Source organism: Sparus aurata, unplaced genomic scaffold, assembly GCF_900880675.1.
Source record: "Sparus aurata unplaced genomic scaffold, fSpaAur1.1, whole genome shotgun sequence".
Classification (NCBI taxonomy): domain Eukaryota; kingdom Metazoa; phylum Chordata; class Actinopteri; order Spariformes; family Sparidae; genus Sparus; species Sparus aurata.
In genome coordinates, this window is record NW_022045123.1 from 16760 (window position 1) to 42057 (window position 25298).

At 39.7% G+C, this 25298-nt stretch overlaps 1 pseudogene; it reads left to right on the forward strand.

Moving 5' to 3' along the window:
- Positions 1-25298, forward strand: part of LOC115577857 (cadherin-12-like) — a 71050-nt pseudogene that overhangs the window by 15587 nt on the left and 30165 nt on the right.

Consider the following 25298-nt stretch of genomic DNA (forward strand, 5'->3'; position numbering starts at 1 on the left):
AGGAGTGCATTGCAATCGATGCGGGAAGTGACAAATGAATAAACCAGGATTTTCGGTGCTGGACTGGGACAGTGATGGGCGGAGTCTGGAGATATTTCGGAGGTGGAAGAAGGCAGTCCGGGTGATGTTTTTGATGTGAGGTGCAAATGAGAGGGTGCTGTCCAGAATGACGCCGAGGCTCTTGACTTGTGGGGAGAAGGGTATAGGGAATCCTTCGATGATGATGGGTGGGGTTGGGGTGTGTTGTGATTTAGTGAGGGTGGATTTGGAGCCGATGAGCAGGGCCTCAGTTTTATTGCCATTGAGCTTCAGGAAGTTCCTGCTCATCCAGCTCCGGATGGCTTTGAGGCAGGTGATGAGGGAGGTGGGAGGGATGGTGGCGGTGGGTTTGGAGGAGATGTAGACCTGTGCGTCATCGGCATAGCAGTGAAAGTGAATCCCATGATGATGGAGGATTGATATTCAGGCCTATTTATGCAGTGATGTCTTCTGATCTCTCTGATATGATTGAATCAGCCAATTAAATACACATATGTTGGTTTGTGAAATTGTTTTTCATTCTGTTTACAATTTACTTCTTGAGAGACCACTCATGATCAGATCTCACTTCATTGCTCTATACACCACTTAAAGCGAAACTCTCGCCAAAAAGCAACCAAGGCTTTATTTGGGATTGAGTCAAACCTTCGTGTGAAAGCATAATTCATAACATGAAACTTTGCTCGTAGCATCACCAGGGTCTCTACTCATGAACACGAGCATTGAGAACATTGGGCCTCATTCATGAGCCGTTCTTACGAACAGATTTGTTCTTAAGTCCCACTTACGAAGATTTTACGAAGATTGTGGCATTCATGAATTTTTTCTTATCCAGGATCCAGGATCTTAAGGAACCTCTTAAGAACAACTTAAGAAAGAATCTAAGAAGATTCTTAAGAAGATATTGGTGAATGAGGCCCATTGCCCATACACAGAGTTTACTAAAAAGAAGGTTTTTGAACTACTCACGTTAGCTGCTGCACCTCCTGCGCATTGCTGTCATGGCAGGCAAAAAGTGTCGATCCCTGAGTGCGACCTGACAGGCACGCTTGAGGAGCGGTTCACCATTACTCTCCTGCCTGTCAGGCATGTTGTGTCGAGCCTTCTTAGTGTTCTAAAAATAGCGATTTTGATGCTAGCATGTCCTGCCCCATGCATGTCCTGTCCCACTACGGTAAATCTTAAAAGTGGCTCTTTCGTCGTAATTATGCTTTCACACGAAGGTTTGACTCAAATTCAATCCCAAATAAAGCCTTGGTTGCTTTTTGGCGAGAGTTTCGCTTTAACACATTCTGTATATTACTGGAACAAAGGAAGACAATGTTATAATTACACACAGAGTAACAAATGCTGAATAAACTCAACTCAGTAACTCAAAGAATTGAGCTATGATTTTCTCCAAGGGCGTCAAAGAAGTAGCCTATGATAGTTACTTTGAAAATGTGTCTACTGTCAACTAAATTCTTTCATAAATTTAAAGCAAAAGGCAAAAACGGTTGAAACAGTGTGTTCAAACAGCTTCTAAATGTTGGTAGGTGAGATGCACTTCAGACAGAAACAGACCGGCTGATATAGTGATGCTGCGACAAACTGGCACTTTTCACACGGAAAGAGACAAATTAAGGTATTTGTTATTAAGTATGAATTAACAAGCAGGGACATTTATAGATTGACTTTTTTATAGTGCTTTCCCAGTCTTCTGACAGCTCAAAGCTGTCACAATACTTTTCACATTCACACAGTGATGCAAGATGCCAGCTGCTCATTAGGAGCAATTTGGGGTTTAGTGTCTTGCTCAATGTAGCTCCATGTGGATGTAAATGTGCTGGAGATGTAATTGTGCACCTGTTCACTCATACATAGCAACTTGAAGGAGATAATATTTATGTCACTGTTTAGTTAACAGCTTGTTGCCCCCAAAGTGGTCAAACAAAAACCATTAATGCACCTCTTTGACACACCTTTATCTGATTAAGGTTTGGTATTTTAGGATGAGCAAAGTCAGATAATGTGACGGTAAAGAAAGGCAGCATTCTGGCTTTTACCCAGGAGCAGAAGACATCAGCCAGCATCCAGGCAACTTCAGGTTTAAGAGGCTGTCAACAGACACAGCATATCTGTAAATAAAAGAAAAATGATGCTTCATTTATATGTTGAGCGTTGCCCTTTTCTTAATCAACTTTACTTCAGTGTCCTTATTCATTCCTCATTCAGAGGACTCTGTTCTATGGCCGCCAGCCTCATCATAAAAGCCACGATGTCAACAGGACAAATTGCAGACACCGCTGAAAAGACACATTCGAGTGGGAAAAATAAGCTGAACACACAGGTAGCAGACACAAACTGATTCAAGAATTTTTTTAATCACAATGTGAGTAGTAGCGTATTGCAGCTCTATCAGACACTTTATATCAGGCCAACTACTCTCCTCTCTCCACTGTCCTCTTCCTCTCTAGCATCTGGGGCGAGATGGCAATCAGTTAAATCCTCTCTGGCTCTCTTGCTGCCAGTCAGCCCTCTTCCATTTCCCTTTCCCCTTACCAAACCCTACAAGTTTCAGGGTCAGCCAAGTGAAATGCAGAGTGAATTTTGATTGATCCAGGAGTGATTTTAGCTCTCGCCTTTTGAATCATGTCGCAGGTCTACACCAGACAAGTTCAGGTCACTATTAGAAACTTTATTGGAAAGAAATATTTTACTCTCTCCTTTCTGTCTGCATTCCTCTACCATTCTGTTACGGTGTTCTGCTGTCCAGTATGGGGGGCAGTCAGTCTAACAGGATTTGTTTACTGTAATGGGTTGGACTGCATGTTGCTCGTTCAGTAGCACTCAGAGGTCTCAGAATGTTTCTTTCCAACAAGATCACTGGAAGTGAGTGGATGTATGAAACATGTGTGTCCCAGGAAGTATTAATTACAATACAAAAGCCAGGTGCTCATCTTCATGTATGCAGTGACATGCGTGTGGCACTGAGCAGGGATAATGCACAGAAGGCTGCGGGTCCTGATGGTGTCCCCGGACGTGTCCTCAGGGCCTGTGTGTGCAGCTGACTGAGGCTAGGACTGACATATCGACCTGTCACTAGCCCAAGCAGCTGTCCCCATGTGCTTCAAAATCACCTCCATCGTGCTGGTGCCAAAACACTCCACTGCAGTAAGCCTTAATGACTTCTGCCCAGTTGCACTCACCCCCATCATCACAAAGTGCTTCGAGAGGCTGGTCCGGGCTCACCTCAAAAAAAGTTTACCACCCACAATGGACCCCTATCTATTCACCTACCGCCAAAACAGGAGTACAGAAGATGCCATCTCTCCGGCACTTCACTCCGCCCTCTCCCACCTTGACAACGGTAACATCTACTTGAGAATGCTGTTCATTGACTTCTGTTCAGCATTCAACACCATCATCCACTCCAAAGTGATCACCAAACTCAGTGACCTCTGCATCAATACCTCTCTCCTCAACTAGATTCTGGACTTCTTAACCAATAGACCACAGTCTGTTCGGTTAGATCACGCACCTCCTCAACCCTCATCCTGAACACTGGCGTTCCACAAGGATGCATGCTGAGCCCCCTCCTTTACTCCCTCTTTACCTATCACTGCACACCTGCACATGGTTCAAACACCATTGTCAAGTTCTCAGACGACACAACGGTGATTGGTCTCATCAGCAACAATGATGAGTTGGCCTACAGGTAGGAGGTCAAGCACCTAACAGCGTGGTGCACCAACAACAACTTGGTTCGCAACACCAAGAAGACAAAAGAGCTCATTGTGGACTACAGAAAGTCAAATGATGGCACACACACCCCCATCCGTAACAACGGAACAGAGGTTGAGCTTGTCACCAGCTTCAAGCTTCTGGGTGTCCACATCTCCGAGGACCTCTCTTGGATCCTCAACACCTCCAATCTGATCAAGAAGGTGAGGTGTCTGGAGGACAACACATTCTGACTTACTTAAGTTAGATTCAATCATGACTGACACATTTAGTTTGAATTCAATCATGACCAATTGATTTTCATTGTGTGAATAGAAGTCCAGGAGGTAGCTTCCTACTGTAAGGGGTCAAAGGTAACAGATGATTAAGTGTTTAGCTAAGCTTGACCTGCATGCCAAATAATAAGAGATGACTAGGCACAGATCAAACTCCTTTTTCTTCTGTTAAGTAATTTGGCCAGGGAACCAATCAGAAGAAGTGGGTGACTTTGAGCAGTGACTCTTAAAAAAGGCCCTGACAGAAGGAATGGGGGGTGGCATTTGGAAAATCTCGTAAGAGCAGAGGCTGAGATTTTGATGGAGCAGAGGACAAACATTCTGGCATTGTTTTGTCCACAGATTTGATAAATATCAGAATGCGGCCGCTTCTGATCCCGGACTCAAGGCATTAGATTTTGTTTAAATAAAGATCGCTCTATTTTCCACCTGGCCTTGCCTCCGCAGTATCCTTTATTATCGAACTACACGCCGACACCTTTGAAGAGGGAAGCCCAGAAACATCAAAGGCTCGCCAGCGTCCCTTCTGAGGAGACTAAAGAAGGTCCATCTGTCTCCTCAGATTCTGGTGAACTTCTAGTGCTGCACCATCGAGAGCATCCTTACCTGACTGCTACAGGTCACTCCGCACCCGGACTAGCAGGTTCAGGGGAAGCTTTTTCCCTGCGTCTGTCACCCTTCTGAACTCCACACCCCAGTGATTTATTGACTGGATTTATTAATTTATTTTTAAAAAATCACACCAAGTTAATCAGTCTTACATCTGAAAGTTTGAACTTATGATTACATTGAACTCCATCTCTGTCATAAAGGAAAACACAAATACAGCAGCTTAATTGGATGGATGATTAATGGAAAGGACCACATCACTTATATAGATATGAACATATGAACAGCATGAATTAAACTATTGCCTACAGAATTAATGAATTAATGAATGAATGTTATCAAAAACGATTGAAAAATGCAAAGAGGAGAATACTTCACTAAGATCAATAACAGCAAAAATCATTTAACAATTAGCTCTGTAAGCTATTTATGAAATAATTAAGTTTCTTCATATATTCCTGTGTTTGGTCCACTACATATGGTATTTTAAGTTACCTCCATCACTTAAGTAACTTCCGTTCTATTCACATTCATGTTAATATGATAAAAATAAGTCATTGTTGACTGTTGGTTTCACAGTGGCCACGAACAGTCTTCTGAATGAAAGTCCAGTGTTTTTTTAACCAAACTGTTCATTCCGGACCTCCTTAACTCTTATCCTCACTTCCTCTTTTGTAGTTGTTGTAATGACCACTGCCACTATAGGTTGCTGTCTTACAAGAAAGATATATATGGGCTGTATTAAGCTGCTTTCATAGTCAATCTATATGGTTATTTTTCTCCACTACCTTATAAAGGCAAAAAGGACAAAAAAAATGTTAAAAAATCCAACATGTGTTTGAGATATATTTATTTGTGCAGCTTTAATCTCTTAAGGTTTCATCCCTCTTTGTCTCTCTCTTTCGTTATTCTTTTGTTTCTGCAGACTCTTGACTATGAGACAAAGAAGTCCTACACCTTCAAGGTTGAGGCGTCAAACACACAGCTGGACCCCCGTTTCCTTCATCTTGGGCCCTTCAAGGATTCAGCAACAGTCAAGGTGAATGTCCTGGACATGGATGAGCCTCCTGTCTTCACCAAGCCCTCCTACTCTATGGAAGTGTACGAGGACACTCCTCCAGGAACCATCATTGGCTCTGTGACGGCTCACGACCTGGATGCCACCAGCAGTGCTGTCAGGTAAATATCCTCATTTGTTAGTGGGAGTAATACGCTGTGCTGCATGTGCCAAGTACAAAAGAGACCTTAAAAACTTAAAGTTTCCATTAGATTTAAGATTTAGAGTTAGTATTAGCAATGAGTATTCATGTATTTCTAACCATGGAGCCAGTTGCACTAGCTCACTTTATTGAAATAGTTTACACAACATAAAGTAGTTCCTACATAGACAGTTGTTATTAATTGCTTCATATTTTACTTTTACTAATTGTTACTTAGCAAACACACTACCATACACTACCATAGCTAATGTTAGCTTGGTAATATGACCTCCTTTATAGCTGTGTTTCTTACAGGTTGAGAACCAGTGTCTTAAGTGAGGAGCAAAAGAGGTTAAACGAAGACCAGTCGACATATTTAAGTTGACATGTCATCAAAGTTCTGTTCAGTAATGTCAACTGTAAAGCTTTTAAATTTCTATTTCGCAAATTCATTTCACAAATAATGCAATATTCCCAAAATTACGAAATGTCAGACTGAAAGACTAGCCAGTTAGACGTACGTTAGGTTAGCATGATTGGATAGCTATATACAGTGTGTGTATATATATATATATATATATATATATATATATATATATATATATATATATATATATGTATATGTATATATATATATATGTATATGTATATATATATATATATATATGTATATATATATATATATATATATATATATATATATATATATATATATATATATATATATATGTTATAAAACTTGGACTTCACAGATATACTTTCGATATAAGAATTGCCAGAGCAATTAACTCCAGCAAGGAAATGTATTTGTGACTTCACATGCTTGCATTTACTGTATGTTGTACTGCTGTACAAGAGCCTGGACAAATGATCAGCGGGTAGCAACACAATCATGTAGTTATAAAAAGAGTAGTCATTCAACCTTACTGTAGTTCTGCCTCTGTGTGCTCCCGTGTCATTGTGCTGTTATAATAGCTTAATTTGCAACACATCTCTATGAGTTCCAGGGGGCCTTGCACTGAAAAAAGTAATTAGTTACATTACTAGTTACATTACTTGTGACATTCGTATCTCCAACCGTCAAAAGGGGCTTTACGCAGCTGGGGGTTCTCAGGCAAGGGTAGCGACTAACCAATCAGTTGTGGTAAAAGATACCAAACCCCAGCCAATAACTGTTCCAATTTTTGCCGGCCTCCCCCCTCCCCCCAGCCCGTTGTGTGTGATGCATGCGACTATGTTGTTAAAATTGATTGACCTAGCAATGTAACGTAAGCAACGAGCTTGGCGAACTGTAATGTGATTACTACATTCAGAACAGTAATGCCTTACACTACTCGTTACTGAAAAAAGTAATGTGATTACAGTTACAGTTACTTTGTAACGCGTTACACCCAGCACTGACTATACATGACCTGGTGGCTTGCACATGCTCCTGAGATGATTTCATACACAGACCTGCAAGGTTATTCTTCGAGCTCTGTTGATTTAACTACCTTCATTAGCTGTTATTTTGGAAACAACATGAACTCTCCAAAAAAGTTGTTAAAATACTTCTTTATGGTCAGGAACTAATTATTCTGACACAACAGTCAAGTGAACAAATGATAGTGAGCTAATGATATCACAACTGATGCTGATCTGATGCTTTTGGATTCATATTACTAATACTACTACTGCTACATTAATGTGTAAGTTGCATTTGACTAATGTGAATGTTTAAGGTTGAGCTCATTTTAACTTCTTTATATGCTGTTGGGCAGTTTACTATCTATTCTATCATATTCTAAGATCATCCTATGTTTTGTAGTGTGGCTTACTTGTGAGAACCACTGATCTGTAAAAAACAGCCTGTTTAGGATGATGCATTTTATCTTTAAAAAAGCCAACAGGGTTCTTGAAGAGTTTATTTAACTTCGGAAGTAGAATTTTCTGCACACACAACTAAAAACGTCATCCCAATTCAGTTTATGGGAATTAATTAGTTACATTCGCAACAGAGCATTTATATCTCCCCAACAGTTAAAGTGTAAATAGTTTCATTAATAGCGCATCATCAGGCTCATTGCCACTGTTATTTATTTGCTCCAATAAGTAGATACCTTTACATGCAGAAGTGTCTTGAAGATGAACTTGTGTACATGTGTTACAATGTAATATGACAGCTGATTTGGCATCCCAAAGTGGACCATATAACACTAAATTGTTTTGCTGCTGCAGAAATACACTCTGTTGTTTTTGAGTGGCCCTTATGTGACAAAGCTTTCTTAACTGTGCCCCACTGCTGGAATTAGGGGAATTTTTCATTGTGGCTTCTTTGATGACAAAGTACCCAGCCCACCACTGTCACTTGTTTCCCTCTCAGCTGGACTAATGTGAACTGCTCTTTTGTCTGCAGGTATTCGTTGGAATGGCACACAGAGTCAGACAGCTGTTTTGATATTGACACGGTTGAAGGAACCATTTCCACTAATGATTATCTGGACAGAGAGAAGGCTGTTCAGCACGATATCACTGTGGTGGCAACCAAAGTCAGTAAGTAACCAACAACAAAAACATCCTCCATCATAGAGTGCCCAGTGCATTCATCCTAAGATAAAACAATGTGTCTGTGACATCATATTTCCACATTTTTGAAGTTAGAATACTTCAAACAAAACCCCATTTCTCGCAATCTTTAAAGTTGCCATTTTTCTTTCAGAAATACAACAGCCATCACTTGTACTGATACCTCTTTAGACAGTTGCTTTCATTGTTGTAATGCAATTCCACTTGCTTACCGATGCTCAATCTCTGCGGTGTATTTATTAGAATTGGGGATGTTCCAACCATTCATCTTTATAAAAAGCCTACAAAGACAGTCACATCATAATAAAAATCATCACAAATAGCCAACAGCACAATAAACTTTAAGTAGCATTAATACACAGTACAGTCAGGACTGTATCAGAGCTGAATGTGGCAGGACTTCTGCTTACATATCAGTCTCAGGATTTTTTCAGACAAATAAATGACTGATGATTTCCTCGCTGCTGTATATTTCAAACAGGTTGCTGTATTCTCTAAAAACACTCCATTCTGATTGTTTATTGCATAACATTGGTGACATTGCCATTATTTGCCCTGGGGAGTGTATTTCTGTGAAACTGTCTAACTTACATTGGACTAATGTAAGAGCAAAATGAAGACTGGTCTATGCTCAAGAACATTCAAAAATATCTGTGAAACTGACTCAACACATACAGGTACATTTTAGGTCAGTCAACTCTTCATTCAAAAGAACTCTCTTATCATCAATAAGAACTGATTAACAACTTCTAACAAGGTAAAATCAATACCAAACAAAACAATCACAACAATGCAATTCAAGGCAATTCAATGTTGGAACAGCATTCATTTTAATGTTCTAGGAACAAGACCAACACGATGATATTAGGCCAGATGACACTCATGAGATTAAATGTAGGAAAGGATACAGATTTATCTCACTGTCAGCCAGGTCATGGTAATTTTAAGTGCTGTATCGTATGAAGTTGGACTTGTTTTTGATGTCTCACCTCTCATCCAAGTGGCTTTTTCTTTTCCATAATTAATGTGCACTACTACTTACCACCCACCTACAATGCAGTACCGAGTTCCCTCCAGCTTAATAACCATTCACACCTGGGCTCACCTAGGCCTGGCAACCCACATGAAGGTGTTTGGGTTAGCCACACGTGGCCCTAACGACTCTAAAATTTAGAGCTCACACGTGTTCTTAACGACTTTGTAAGGACACTCCCACACAGAGTTTAAAAGACTGCAAACTCCCCTCCAGTTAGGTAGAACTGAAGAAGCCTCTTAAACGAGAAGTGAAACATCTTCAAGGAACTGGAACATGTCCAGTTGCCTATGATATAGTATTAGAATTTTATCTTAATGCTTTGACACTATGTCCATGCCTCTATTTATACTAATTGGTCGACATTGCTGTTCTCCTAAGAGGGCCAATGCCACAGTATGATTCCTCTGTGAGTGTGAGAGTTAGCCGAAACAAAGTTTGGATCTAGTCTCCTGTCACAGTCTTTGGATTTTCTTAATTGTATAGTTATTATGCTTCTCTCCCCTTATTTGTGCACAAAGACAACTTTCAATCCACTGATTTGGTATGTATTGCTGTCTGATAGTCTGAGGACTTGGTGTGTCTCTCCTGTGCTTGATCTGCTTCATCATTCACAGAGAACAGCAGACCAATGAATTAAAGGTTATTTAAGGTTCAAGGTCACCTCCTATTTTTATTTTTGGGGATATTTATCTTTATCTTTCCAATTTCAATTTGTATTTCCATTTACTTTTTCTACTTGATATGTTGTCTTTACTTGCTACTTTATGCTACTGCAACATTTGACCTACTTGACACTCTGACTCTCCCCTGAAGTTAAAAATGAACAAAATTTAATGCACTTTTACCTTTAATAAATATACAAAATTCTCTGGGTTTAAACATTGTCAGAAACATTTGGGATAATGTAAGCATACCACCCAACAAAGTATAGAATCAAAGGTTGTATGGTTTACAGCAGAAGTATTAAAACTTTAATAATCATACTAGTACTAACAGGTGGAAATGCAGTCTAAAACTAATGCAGACTTGATGTTCACTGTAATTGATCACATAATTAGAGCAAATTGTGGATAGAAAAACAGTCACACCCCAAATCCATTTGCTCACTGTTCTGATGCTTTTGAGCGTCACATCACATATCTGACCTACATTAGCAGATGAAGTTTGTCCACTTTGAACAACAAGCAGTCTCACTCCATATAGTGTTGTAAAGCTTTCGATCCTATTATGTGACCTTTTATCAGCTGATGGGGCAGGGAAGAAGTGATTAGTAGTATGGGATAAAACACAAATTACCAAACAGTGTATTCACTTTAACAATCTCTGCATTCTGCAATGTGACATGTGACAGAATGAAGAAGAAGATATGAAGACAAACCACTGTTCCTGTTCTAATCTCATGGGAAATTTCAGTTGTGTCAGTGTCTCCCACAGTCCTCTATACCTTTGGTTGAAGTTCAGCTGTAATGACTGTGGGAATTGACGTGGTTGAAACTAAATTTAGCAAATTTAAGCAGGCAGTTTAACTAATCCAGACTGTGCATCCTCCAAATGATTTCCACCTGTAAGGATCTTGAGGAGGCAAGGAGGAGGCGGTAGAGTCACACATCTGCCAAGCCTCCTCATTAGATTTAACAACAACATAAATCTCTTGACTCTGTTACAGTCAGTTATAGAGTGAAACACAAGGCCTTTGTTAGCTACATGGTAGGCTGATTGGAGGAGATGATTGCCAGGTGTTTGAAACGGAAAAAAAAAACAAAACACAAAAACAGCTAGGGAGCATGGGAATATCTGATGAGTAGCTGACTCCATCTAGTGGCCAAAACTGTTGCTTCAGATGGCGTTGGCATGACAGACAGGTTTGGCTGAATAATGTTGTGATGTTCAACTATTTGTTTAATGAAGCTCAGGTGGGCCTACAAATGCCAACATTTGTACTGATTGGTAGGAGATGATTGTCCTGAACTCATCTGGCCCTCACTATAACTAACAGAAAATTAGAATGTGCACATTGAGAGAACACACTGGATGTCCATTGCCATAAGGAGGGATGACACTTTTCTTTCTCTTTCTGGATTATTATGTGAAAGACAACAACATATATTTCAACCAGGATTACACTAATGAAACAGAGATGAAAAGGGGGCAGGTGTGAGACATCATTAAAAAAATTTAAGAAAAGAACAGTGAGTCTCAGACTTCATATGGTCGTGACTAAAACTATTCCCTGACATTGACACAGACTTTTTAAGACATGATCAGAGGCTGTGCCAGTGCTCCAGAAGATTGGGATTCAAGTTCAAGTGGAAGAAACCACTGGAGCAAATGGCCACAAGACAGCTGGGACAGCTGCAGGGAAAAAACACTCAATTAAATACCTGCACATCTTCATGGATGTGGTGACATCTAAATGACTGGCAGGGGTATAAAAGTATATGAAGAATACAGAAATTAATTTGCCGACATGAAGACTTAATTTTCAGATGGCTAAATGTTAGACTTAATGTACGTCTAATAACTGGATTTTCACAAGTTGGACAAGTATGGCAATAAGGTTATCTAATAGCTGAAAATATCCTAGTTCAGTGCTTAACTTACGTATGTATTCATTTTAAATTACATAAATAATTTGATATGGGAAAACAGTAGTTCAAAGGAAAAGCACACATTTTATTTTCCCCTTTTTAGTCAGAGCCACAACTTTGAATATATAACTTTAAAGTTGCAGCCACTCTCATTCCCAGAGAGAATCTGCCACATCTCTCTTTTCACTTTTGCTTTGGAAACTAGTTTAAGGTAAGAGGGAATACAAGAATTGGTTAAATTTGGAGGTTAAAAACTTTGTTTTGGCGTATTGATGTTTTTCTTTTCGTTTTTGCAGAAAAAGCAATTTGTTAACTTGCACTTTGAAAGATATGATTAGTTCATATCTATCAGGAAAATGTAAGCCTTGAAGGGGAGGTTTTCTGTACACCTCAATGTTGAGGCTTCGGTCTTCTTTAATGTGTACTACACAGTCGAAGAACAGCAGACTGTCTCCTCTGACATCTTCCAGTGTAAACTTGGTGTTATTGTCGACAGCATTTCTATGTTCTGTGAAAGCCCTAGTCACCTACTTCCAGTACAGTGAAGGTTTCTGCAGACAGAAGCATGGCTGTGCCATGGGCCCAATAGTGGCCAACTGGTGTTAACAGTGACAAACAAGCAGAAGATAGCAGAAGTTATATACGCTAGTCTCCTCTATGAAACAATGGTACCAGTATTAACATACATCTGTGGTCCCAAGTTGACTGTTCTAACACTAACCTAACCCTAACCTTGTTCACATCTAGTATTAACATCTTCATCGTCTTGAATGACCACTTGGGTAATGCTAACACACACAGAATTAAGGAAGCATATTAACTAATTATAAAACTGTTAAAAGCTCGATAAATAAAACTTATAAGATGTTTTCTTCCAGTTCTTCCAAACTTAGACACCTTACCAAGTTTTTCAAGAGTTTTAAAACAAAATAATGTATAATGATGAACCTGTGTAGGCATTTTTATTGGAATTATAGACTGTCCTTGTCCTTCTCTTCACTGTCACCATCATTTCTGCTGAGGTCACACTGATAGACTGTCAGTATGTTGGATTAACACATTCGGCTGTGTCAAAGTGTAGAAATAAAATAACGTTTTACATGTCTTTATGGTGACTCTTACAGACAAACCTCTCCTGTCTACCAAAGTGTCTGTGACAGTCAACGTGCTGGATGTGAATGAGTTCCCCCCTCAGCTGACCATTCCTTCAGATACCTTCGTCTGTGAAAACTCCAGAGTCGGACAGGTAAACAGCTCTGGATCTTCTTGAAATGAGATGATGATTGTACATAAGATAGTAAGACAACAGTAAGACAACAGTGTGGGACATATACTAAACATGTTTTAATTTAATGTTTTTTTTCCACTTGATGTTGAAATCTACACTGTAAAATCTTGAGAGTTAGTTCAAATAAAATGTTTTGGGGAAACCGATTGCCTTAAACCATTTAAGTTTATTAACTCAAACAATGTAAGCATTACAAACTTCCTGAGTACAAGTAACTCAAGTATTTATAGCTGTGGTAACTTTGGTGACTTAAGGTATTGTATGAATCCTGTCTAATTAATGAACTCAGATGCAGCATTAATCTACACTTACTTCAAATATGTTAATATAATCTGAATAAAAAAGTGAGAGTAACTTGAATGCATCTTGTTTATACAAACGATGCATTTATTGTTTCCTTCTACAGCAGCAAATTATATCATTCTGTGACAACATCAAACTGTTATGTTGTGAACACACACAGGAGGCAGGTAATAGGGGAAGCAAAGGCAAGCTTTAATAAACAAAGCTAAAGTACAAAACAAACAGAGACCGACGAAAACCAAAAATGAGCCAAAGGACAAAAGAAAAAGTAGCAACAAAAAGCTAAAACAAAGTGCAAACAAAAGTAAAATACAAATCCATGACCAAACAAGAGGAACAAAAAAACAGAAACATGCCAGGCCGAAACAAGAGGAACAGGCGGGAGCAAATACGAGAAATAAAGTAGATGCTGGAACACTGGCAGGGACTCGGGCAGGAATACGGGGAAGACGGAACAACGCAAGAGGAAGTAACATGAAGGAAGACAGAACGAACTGACAAGGACTTGAGGGAAACAAAGGCTGTGTCCAAAATCACCCACTCATTCTCTACTCCCTAGTCAATACATAAGGAATCCAACATAGTTTACTTCATGGGAAGGTCATCAGCAGAAAGAAAAACGCACTTGTGGACATTACTCAGGCGCTGTTAATTACGTCACTACTGTCGTGCAGTTGAAACGTGAAATTGCGGAGATCAGCTCCCTCTCCGTGACATCCATGCGTTCATCCGCAGCGCAGTGCATGCTGGTAAATATTGCTTGGTTAGTGACCATCGGTTATACACTACTTTTTGCGCTGCATTGTGGGATACTTTGAGTGCACTATATAGGGTATAATAATTCCCACTAGACATTCAGACAGCACTACAAAATGGCGTAGTCACTATGTAGTGCACTATAACAAACGGAAAAACACAGGGAGGGAAAAACACACAGAAGGAACTGAATTTTTATTTTTTTTTTATTGAATTTTCACAGTTATCTTAACACAGAAGCGAATGCGGGATTACATGCCCTCAATTGAAAGGGGGAAAAAAAAATTAACAAAGACATTGAGAGAGAAAAATAGATAAATAATAATAATAAAAAATAATAATAATTAAAAAGAAAGTTTAAAAAAAAATAGAATTATTACCCTGTATTTCCTATACAGCTATTATGATGTATATCACAATTGCTTATGTATTTCAGTGTCCTTTACACATATTCAACTTCTTGATTGGTGGCTTTCAAGAAATTCAATGAATTGTCCCCAAAGTTTAAAAAAGCTCTGAATTTTTCCCTTGGTGGCGTATGTCAATTTCTCCATGGCTAGGGTATTGGAAAGGCTTCTTAACCAATATTCAACTGTGGGAGGCTCAGGGCTCTTCCAAGAAATTGCTATACAGTGTTTAGCCTGAAGGGAGCACAGAATGATAATCTTTTTATTTGCCTCTGACATTCCTAACTCACTTGGGACTAGTCCTAGAATAAAAAACCGGGGGCAAGCAGGTAATTTGACGGATATAATATCAGACAGAAGGAACTGAAAAGCAAGAAGTGAAACATGAGGGCTTGATATGAAAAAAGAAAAAAAAAATGAAAACACAAGAACAACAAGAAACTGAATCATAACAACACTCTGTTGTGGCTACTCAATTCATTTGAGGAAATCAATTTTGTACCAAGTTGTATTAACAAAATACAAAACACCAACATCTGACACAACTTAAATGCTTTATTTAGTTGAATTCTCAACTCCCCACTGAAAACACAACAGTTTTAGTTTTCTAAAAAAACCAAAAAAAACCAAAACAAACAACTTTAACCTCACATTACCATCAGTATCCCTCTGAATATATTTCTGATATAAGTCAGTCAAATTAAAATAGAATATCGTGTGCATTCAAGGAACACAAATTTGTCATTATAATTTTCCATATATTTTATTGACCAGCATCCTTTGTATATAATTTGGACACTAAAGTGTAAGATCTTTGGTATCTATCATCAAATAGGATTAAGACCCTCCTTATCATGTCCTTATAATATCACTCAAAAGGGAGAACAACTAAAGTTTATATAGTCATCACATTGCCTCCTCCCCATTTGTTCCCCCTATCTTGCAAGCAGCAGTCTAAGCAGGTTCTTGTGCCAATATCCAGTGATGGTGAGATGTTTTCCATATATTGAGTTCCACAAGTGGTCATCTGAGTGGGTCCCTGGAAAATTTGGTTGGTTTCCAATGAAATTTGTGATTTCTGAAAAAATATTAACAGTGTTAAATGGTTTTTAATGATGGTAATTTGTTTGGTGAAAATGTATCTGAAAATTAAACAAATTAAAAATTGATAAAATCCCAAGCCTGAAAACAAAACAAAACATCCATGGCAGCCAGTCGGAGCACATTCCAAAAAACAAAATAAAACATAGCAGCTTACAAAAGTGTTTAGGGATAACATCTCAACAAGGAATTATAGATAGAAAACTGACAACTGACTGACTCAACTGACAGCATGCAATAGCTTTTAACAGATGAGAGAAGCTGCAATTCAAGGGCACCAAATCCCAATCTCCTCTAGGGCCCCAAAATGTGTAGCCCCAGCCTTGTTGGAGCGACGAAAAGAGACACTCCATGTCATCTGGGATTTTATTACTGAACTGTGTGAAAATTGTATGCTTTCATATCACAGATGACAAGGAAAGGTCTTATAAAAATCCCAAAATCTTCAACTATTCATTCAGTTTCATGTTATAAATAAGACACACTCTTATATCCAACTTACTCACAAACACAACTAACTGGCGCATTGTGATGACATTCAAACACATGAATCATAGTGGGATATAGACATTAACATTACATCTACTGTGAGTGTCTACTGTGGAGTGTGATCAATAGTGTTCATAGAAAGGTCCAGAAAGGTCTTTAGCATCCCTCAGGTTACCAAGAAAAATGGTCAGGGACGGATGCTCAGTGTTGTGCTCCTCCTTTACTGGAATGAAACAATTAGCTGTGATAGTTAACTTGCTTGAAACTTTGTAGGCAAACATTTGCTTGATTAGTTGATTCATAGATTTTAGTGAAATCATTTTCTCTATGATCTCTTAGCTCATAGGTCCCCAAATTCTGTATGCACCAGTTCTCAATCAATCAGCCTTTTAACAGTCAGAAACCTTGAGCAGCCTTTCGGTAGAAAGATGTTATTTCTGATAAGTAATTTAAATCTCTTTAAACTCATGAAAGGCCAGTTTGTGGCCACTACAAACAAACGTTCCGGCCACAAAGAAGTGCCAATGAACAAGTTTGGCAGCGACTGCCCAGAAACCTTTTTGTTTCAAAGCTTTTTTTCTGAACCATTAAAGCATTATTTGCAAGCAATAGTAATTTTTCCACAGTTCAGTAATGTTAGCTAATTTCAGCATTCACACCTATATAATTAAAATAGTCTAGAAAACAGCATACAGAACAGTCGTTAATAATGTTACCTCACTTGGAAGACAAACAAATGTGTTGTCGCTTTGTCTCGATTCAGAAAGGAAATTATTTCAACAACAAACATGGTATAGTAGTGCGTGGCATCCTCCTGAGCTTCTCTGGTAATGTTACTCAACACATTTTAACAAAAAAAGTTTGTGCATTGGCAATGAGGTGAACTAGCAGGTTCACCGTTCACCATTTTGGCCATAATTCTGCAACTTTGCCTAAAGTTGCCTAAATGTAAAGTTAATGAAGGTTTTGGTGAACTGAACTAGTTTTATTTTCGATAAACCCCTTTTCCTCAATAAATTGTTTGGTCTAAAAAAACATCTTAAAAGAGTGAAAAGAAAATGTCCATCATAGTTTCATTTTCCATAGATCAACTAATGTAATTTGCTATTGCTTTAATTTAGTTTTAAACAATGCTTGATTAAATCTTTAGACTTTGAGGGTTGTGTAAGAATTATGCTGACGCACACTGGACGAATATGGTGTTTGATGAACTGAAAAGACAAGAAAACATTTCGTCAGACAACAACACGTGGTATGTTAAGCATGTTCTCTGTTTGTTTGCTCCATGACCAGGTGATCCAGACGGTCAGCGCTGTGGACAAAGACCTTCCTCCTGTTGGACAGAGGTTCTTCTTTAAGTCCCCAAAAGAGCTTCGAAATAGAAACTTCACTGTTCGAGATTTTGGAAGTAAGTAAGAGGAAGGATTAAAAGGGAACAAGATAGTTAGAAATATTTGATTGTATTGTGACTTCTTTAATGCCTGAATAGGTCATTTGCCCGTGACTCCCAAAAACTACATGGCACTAGCAGTGTACCAGTGACCGGCGTACGGGACCTTTATTTAACACTTGTAGATTTGTTAGGTTTAGGCAAGGAAACTACTTGGTTAGTTTAAAGTAAAGCTTTGTGGTTTGCGATAAAATAACTAATCTAACTGCAGTTGCAAGCATTATCTTCATTGCTCGTTTTATTGTTCACTGCTGGACAGTTCCACTAAATACTGCACATGCAGTACTGCTCAAGTGCAAGGAAGAGCAGAAAAGAATGGGACTAAGTAAATTAAGCATGTCTTAAAACATATCAACCAGAGAGAAATGATGCTTAGTGCTGCTTTTTATGGTTTCATCTTACTTAAAGAGTTTCTGTTGTTGAAACGAAAACAAAACAAAATTGCTGCTGTTCAACACACATTCATTATCTTTCCTGATGAATGAACACTGAGGGCTCTATCTTGCACTCAGCGCAACTGACTTTGTACACTGGCGCTTGTATAATTCCTATTTTGCATTCGACGCACATTGGAATTTTCCCTCCGCAGACGCACGTCCTTAAATAAGGGAATGACTTTGCGCTCCGGGGGCGGTTCAGCGAAAAGAGGAGGCGTGTTCCGGCGCAAACGTTCACTGGTGCTATTTTGCTGTTTCAGAAAACACTTGCGCCACAGACCAGGAAAAACCTAGTCTAAAGTCAGTGGCGCTTATTCAGATGCTATTTTAAGGGCGCATGCTTGGCCATAATGTAGCGTGTGCTTAACGTGCATACACTTTGCTTCTCTCATCTACATGGAAGCAGCTCCCGTTTTTGCAACCCATACAAAAAAAAGTTGAAAAGATTTAAACAGAAGAACTAATTCTTTTTCCCTCTGATATGCGACGCGCCCGCCGTAGCCGTGAGGGTCCGGGAGTGGCAATGCGTGATGTGCTCCTAGTGGAGCGGGTGGACGGAGATGGAGTTGGGGGAGGAGGAGGAAGGGGCACAACAGGAGCAGGTGGTGCGTTTGGAGACGTGAGGCGATGCGCCTGAGAGGCCGCAGCAACATCGCCACCCGGTCAAGACGGGCATTAATACCTTGCCGCATCCCGGACAGTGCGGTCCGGTCTGACAATGCTGCCACGGCGTGTAGTGGGTCCGGATCCTCTGCACCTTGGTGTTTGCGCTGCTCCCTCATCAGCTGGCCGTTGCGCACTGCTCGGCCCGTGCGCACTGCTCCCGAGGCCAGGTGCGATGTCCTGGGGATGCAAGCCTTAGAAACAATTGTGGCAATTTCCTCCCACGCCCGTTTAACCAAAGCTAATTTGGATGGATTTCTCTTATCCCCATACAAGGCCACTTCTCGGTCTTTTACAGCCCTGACGAGAACGTCGGTCTCCTCGGCTGTGAACCGCTCCTGGCGTGCGCCTGGCAAATTCGCCATTATAATAGCAATGCGCCATGGAACAAGCACACCTGCTTTTAAAGGGAATGTGAGATGACGCTCTGATTGGTTTATTGCACGTTACGCCCAAACCACACCTATGAATAATGTAGCTACTTCAGACCAACCCATTTTAGATTTGCGTCGGGCGCAAGAGTCATTTATCCCGCCGGCATAATAGCAACAGCGCCTGAGATCTGCCCACAAGGCGACTTGCGCTTTGCGTTTGATACTTGCGTTTCAGATCGTTAAGATAGGGCCCTGAGTCTGCCTCTGTTGTCTCTGAATGTTGCTGTGGGATGTTCAGCTTGTACAAATCTTCTCCTGACATTTCTTGTTTTCCCCCTGCAACACTTCACCTACAAGCATTGTTACATTTTTGTATGTTTGAACCAATACAGTCAGCATCACATCTGATAGAGTCAGACACACAGGCCTACAGCCACCAAGGGCAACTGGAGTGTGTGTGTGTGTGTGTGTGTGACAGGAACAAGGTGCCTTAATGGTGTCTACCTTGTCAGGCTACATTTCCGTCCACTGCAGTAGAATTAATCTTTTCTGACACACCCACACACACACACACACACACACACCCACGCACACACACGTGTGTCTACATCTGTTTGGATGATAGAAACATTTTGAATCCTGTGCTCTCTACTGTATAGACGCTGCACATCCTCTTTTTAAGTATAATATAAAAGGTATTACACTTCTTTGTGTAATATTTCTTTGTGTTATTCTTTGTTTTGTGCTGAATGATTGCTGCTACGATAGAAGCAAAATGGTGTGAAAAACTGTAACTGTATGTTGTGAAACTACTAGAGTGGAATAGTTAAAGGCAAGAAAGCTGCCAAGCCAGTGACACAGTTTGAGACTTTGTGATTTTTTAAGTGTGACACCACTGGATATTTTAGACAGATGTAGTTGCAATTTCTCAATGTCTGTCGGTTTGTTGCAACCAAAACTGGATATTTTTGATGAGACATTGGTTATTTCCAGTCGTGTTTGTGTTCACCGAAACAAGCATCTTTTAACAGCATGATGTTTTCCTAACCCTTACACAGTAGTTTTTGTGCCTAACCCTAATAAGACCATAAGTGCAGCATTGTCACAACATAAAATTGAAAACTGATTCTCACGAAATGTAAACTAAATGTAAAATAAAGACAAGTAAAGTTACAATTACATGGTTTGCATAAATGTACATGTAAATGTAAATGTCTTCCATTATGCTGATATCTTTAGGTTGGATGAGTATGAAACAGTTGAGCTGTGCTTGAGGAAGAGAACCTTTTTTGTAGCAAATTCTCTTTGTCAAGCGTGAGAAGTCATAAAAAATTTTTAAACCTGAACTGTGAAATTATTTGTAATTTTGTAATGAAATAGAATGTTGTTTGACTCCTGCAACTGTGCTTTTAGTGTCCTGCAAACCCATGATGGTCTGACACTATGTCTGCATGACACGAAAATAGAAATCAACCATCAATCATCATCATCGATCATCATCATCATCATCATCATCATAATCATCATCATACACTGCCAACATGTATTCTTGTGACTGGGTTGATGTCATCTCAGTTTACTGACTAGTCTCCTAATTCAGTGCTGATTGAGTGAATACATTTTTTAATTCATTTTACCTTCCAACCTAACACCCGGGAGGGACGAGGGAAAAGAGTGAGAACAATAAATGCGGCAATGATTCTAAGGACTATACTTAATTTCACGGAGCCCCCAAAGGGACATGGGGAGAAAAAGATGTACCTTGTGTTTTTTTCTTCACATGCCCTGAATATGCACGACAATCAGTGGTACCCCTTAGCCAGGGATATCGTTTGAAAATGGAAGTTTGAGAAGTGAACACTATCTATTCATTGGTGTGTTATTATGGTGAACTCAGCCTGCATCATAATTAGGACTCACAATGAGGATATGGAGTGTCTCAATTCTGTGAGAGCTGTCTATGACTTTCATAAATCATAGGAACCATATTCGCAGGTGGTGAGGATGGTCTAGATGAACTGACTGGAGAATGCAGAGTGTGTGTGTGGAGACTGCACCGTCTCCAGAGCGCAGTGTGCGCCTGACATTTTTTGTTAAGACGTTTTCATCAACATTCAAACCAGCAGTGTTATCTGTGTACTTGCACTACCGTATTTGAGCTTGTCTGTGACACTGATGTAATATCATCCTCTGTTGGTTTCCAGACAACACAGCTGGCATTGTGACTCGACGCTCGGGCTTTCAGCAGCGAGTGCAGGATGTTTATGTACTTCCGGTTGTGGTTGAAGACAGTGGTTACCCTGCCCAGAGCAGCACAACCACCCTCACTATACGAGTGTGTTCCTGCGAGGCTGGAGGCTCACTACTCACCTGCTCAGCTGAGGCCATCTTCCTGCCTGTGGGCCTTAGCACTGGAGCTCTGATGGCTATTCTGCTTTGTGTCATCCTGCTGATTGGTAAGTCTATCTTTCACTTATCACCTTCATTCTTCTGTAACAACAACAAGTGATTGAAAAAAACCAAAATGCTGTTAATAAGACTAAAACCAGCACATCATACTATACAGATGACAATTTTCAGCTGGAACAGGTTATGCTGTAAAATTCTGTAACCAATCTTTTGGCTCTAAATGCTGGCTGTCATGAACCTAAAACCAAACGCTGCAGATAATGCTTCAAGTGGTCATATTTACCCTTTAAAACTTTCACTGCATACATTTGACCTAAAACATCATCAGATTTTCACACAAGTCCTAAAAGTTGATAAAGATAACTCAATTAAACAAGTGAGACGTATTGAATACATTGAGGAAAATGATCCAATAGTGGACGCCCTGTTCTATTTCTCACATTGGCTAATATTAGTGTTCATGAGTCCACCATCAGGAGAATGGTGTGCATGGCAGGGTTGCAAGGAGAAAGCCACTGCTCTTAAAAAAAAACATTGCTGCCCATCTGCAGTTTGTTAAAGATCACGTGGACAAGCAATGGGGGCTTTGGAAAAATGTTTTGTGGACGGATGAGACCAAAATAGAACTTTTTGGTTTAAATGAGAAGTGTTATGTTTAGAGAAAGGAAAACACTGCATTCCAGCATAAGAACCTTATCAAATCTGTCTGTTTTGGCCTGTTTTGCTGCATCAGGGCCAGGGCGGCTTGCCATCATGGATGGAACAATGAATTCTGAATTATACCAGCAAATTCTAAAGAAAAATGTCAGGAGATCTGTCTGTGCATGTGGGTCATGCAGAAAGACAACGACCCTAAGCACACAAGTGGTTCTACTGAAGAATGGTTAAAGAAGAACAAAGTTAATGTTTTGGAATGGCCTAGTCAAAGTCCTGACCTTAATCCAAGAGAAATGTTCATGTGAGGAAACCGACCCACATCCTGCTGTTGAAGCTTTTCTGTACGGAGGAATGGGCTAAAATGTATCCAAGCCGATGTGCAGGACTAATCAACAGTTACCGGAAATGTTTAGTTGTAGTTATAACTGCACAAGGGGGACACACCTGGTACTGAAAGTAAAGGTTCACATACTTTTGACACTCACAGATATGTAATATTGGATCATTTTTCTCAATAAATAAATGGCAAAATATAATATTATAGTCTAATTTCTTTGATTGGGTTCTCTTTATCTACCTTTAGTACTTGCGTGAAAATCTGATGTTGTTTCAGGTCATATTGATGCAGAAATTTCCAAGGGTTCACAAACTTTCAAGCACCACTGTACACCAAACCCCCTTGAAAAAGCACTTCTACTCAACTATATGAATGGCTGTAAGTTTCATGTGACACAATAGCCAAACGTTATGATTATTTCGACCGATGTTAGCAAGCTTTCTTTCTTCTAAGGGGTTAACTTCTGCATGCTTGCTGACACATCACTGAGGGCAGTGGCCTAGCTGCTGAGGCATGCTAGGAGGGAGTCTGTCTATGAGCTGGTCAGTGCTCGTAAAAACCCCAAAATACCTATGAAAATAACAACATATTAATTAAATTGAATCATGTATCAAGTTTATTCATAGCTTTTGTGTAAAATAATTTTCAAAAAACATATACTTTACTGGCCATTGACTTTTTTCAACAAGATTATTGTTGTATATATTATTATTATAATCATATATATATTATATATATTATTTTAATTATGTTAATTCTGGAGAGTTTTATCTGTCCTCTCAAGTTTATACCTTAAACTGCTTAAATATATTCCTGCTGGTTCATGTTAAAGTTTTTAAAGGTTTCTAGTCCATGGCGGTATATGATGAAGAGAGGTATTTTACAAGTGGATTAAACCATGTGCTGTAACACTAGAGGGCACCAGCAATCTGCAAAAAGCCTCTAATTATCACATGGTGATGTTGAAGTACACCCAGAGAGGCTGAGTCCTCCATTATCTAATTTCTGCCTTTTGCAGAGAAATATAGTTACATAACCACCTGTCCAAGCATAGTGAAAACACGCGGAGCCACATGTAGACGGCTCTCATTGTGCATCTCATTGTGTGTGTGTGTGTGTGTGCCTGTGCATACACATGTCATATGTGTTTTACATTTCAGACAGCAGAAATGAAATTAAAGCAGTGTAATAACAGTTATTTATTCTGCCCTTGCAACTGATTCACCACATGCATGTAGGTCTGTCTGTGAGTGTGTTTGTATGTGCGTGCATGTGTGTGTTTTTTTGTGTACTGAGAAGAATCACTGCCTCCTGAGGGCATTGTGCTTTCTTTATTGGTGTCTGAAGAGAGCGAGGCTAACAGAAAGAGGACATAAAGAAGGAGGATGGAGGATGGGCTAATAGCTGCTAACACATAACATCCACCTTTTCTCATTCCTGATGGAGAGAATCACTTCCTCATATATCAGAATGGCAACAGAGCACTTTACTGTAGAAGGGGAGGGGGCTTGAAGTAATGGCTAAAGGAATCCTGGCATAGGGTTAATGTCTGAAGTATTAGTTTCTTAACATTTATTGAATGGCATGACTAAATTGACCATATTTTGAAAAAGAAGGCTGACTGGAAAAGATACAACTGACACTGCTGCTAAACAACACAGTCATCTGAAATAGTTTCCAAAGCTTGTGTCTTCCTGAGAACTTGTTTTTTGGTTTGGCATTTTCCATTGTTTGATTAGCTTCCTGTGAGCTTGTGTTACCTTAAAGGAGAACTTCGGTCGATTTAAACATGCAGCTTCATTGCTCAAGCTACCCTTGACTTGCCAGTACCGAAGACGCGAATAAATCTGGTCCAGCCATTACAGAGCTCCGTGAACGGAGACGTAGCATTGAACGCTAACAGCATGGGGTCAGAACTTTACACTGTGTTTTAAGCGTCTTAACATGCTCCACATCTCACACCAAAAGTTATGCAACATCAGCAGACACCTGAGCACACAGCACTGTAGCGTGTATGACTCAAACTGAATAAAAAAGTAGTTAAAACAGTGTGTTTGTGCAAGCAGCTACTTACCTGTTTGTTGACATCCGTGTGTTCCGGTAGCTAGACCAAACTAGCATATCCACCGAGTGTGCACTTAACAGGCTTAACAGGCTATTGTAAGGCTCATGGCTCATGACAGGCTGTAACATGGACATGTACATTATGAATATAAACACGAAAATGCTGGATTACGTTTCCGTCTCTGCCAGTGAGGGAGTAAGTGCACGCTCGACAGATTGACTAGTTTGGTCTAGCTACCGGAAGACGCGGATGTCAACAAACAGGTAAGTAGCTGCTTGCACAAACACACTGTTTTAACTACTTTTTTATTCAGTTTGAGTCATACACGCTACAGTGCTGTGTGCTAAGGTGTCTGCTGATGTTGCATAACTTTTGGTGTGAGATGTGGAGCATGTTAAGACGCTTAAAACACAGTGTAAAGTTCTGACCCCATGCTGTTAGCGTTCAATGCTAAGTCTCCGTTCACGGAGCTCTGTAATGGCTGGACCAAATGTTTTCGCGTCTTAGGTACTGGCAAGTCAAGGGTAG